Genomic DNA, 1256 nt, shown 5'->3' on the forward strand with positions numbered 1-1256 from the left:
GCTCTACCACTTGAGCCACAGTGCCACTTCCGGCTTTTTGCTTATGTGGTGCTGAGGAATCAAACCCAGGGCCTCAGGCATGCAAGGCAAGAGCTCTACCACTGAGCCACCTTCTCAGCCCCTCTGAGTTTGTTTATATGAGTGTGTTCTCTTCTTTTTCTAATAAGATTTGCTAAAGGTCTGTCAATTTTGTTAATTTTTTCGAAGAACCAACTCTTCATTTTGTTGATTCTATGTTTCTTTTGGACTCTAATTCATTTAATTCTGATTTGATTTTAATTATTTCTTTCCCTCTACTGGCTTGGGGTTTTTTTTGTTGTTGTTGCTCACTTTCGAGGACTTTCAGGTGCCTTGTTAAATTGTGGGTTTCAGATCTCTCTAATTTGTTGATGTAGGAACTCAGAGCTATAAATTTTCCTCTGAGTACTGCCTTTGTTGTGTCCCAGAGGAGCTGGTAACATGTTCATTTTTGAATTTCCTTTCTAATCTTCTGTGATCCACTGGTGGTTCAACAGTGTGTTGTTCAGCCTCCATGTGTTACAGGATTTTCTTTGGTGGCTTTTGGTGTTGAATTCTAATTTTACTCCCTTGTGATCTGAGAGAATGCAGGACATAATTTCAATGTTTCTAAATTTGGATAAATTTTCTTTGTGACCTAAAATGTGGTCTATTTGGGGGAATGTCCCATGTGCTGCTGAGAAGAATGTGTATTCTGATGCTGTTGGGTGAAATATTTGGTAGATATCTGTTAAGTGTAGTTGATCTATGCAGTTGTTTAGGTCTGAGGTTTCCCTGTTGAGTTTTTGCCGGGTTGATCTATCCAGAGGGGTTAGTGGTGTGTTAAAGTCCCCAACAATTAATGTCTTTGGATCTATGTGTGATTTTAGGGAAAGTAGTGTTTCTTGGATAAATTTGGGTGCTCCATTATTTGGTGAATAGATATTTAGAATTGTAATATCCACCTGAAGGAGAGATCCTTTAATTAGTATGCAATGGCCTTCTTTATCTCGTCTTGCTAATTTTAATTTGAAGTCTATTTTATCTGATATTAAGATTGCAGCTCCCGCCTGTTTATGGGGGCTGTTTGCTTGGTAGATTTTATTCCATCCTTTCACTTTTTTTTTGTGGGCAAGATGTGCCTCTTGCAGGCAGCAGATAGAAGGATCTTGCTTTTTTTAAAAAAAATTTTTATTGTGAAAATACTGTACAGAGGGGTTACAATTACATGGGCAAGGTAATGAGTACATTTCTTATCA

The sequence above is a fragment of the Dipodomys ordii genome, unplaced genomic scaffold, assembly GCF_000151885.1.
Source record: "Dipodomys ordii isolate 6190 unplaced genomic scaffold, Dord_2.0 Scaffold31, whole genome shotgun sequence".
Lineage (NCBI taxonomy): Eukaryota > Metazoa > Chordata > Mammalia > Rodentia > Heteromyidae > Dipodomys > Dipodomys ordii.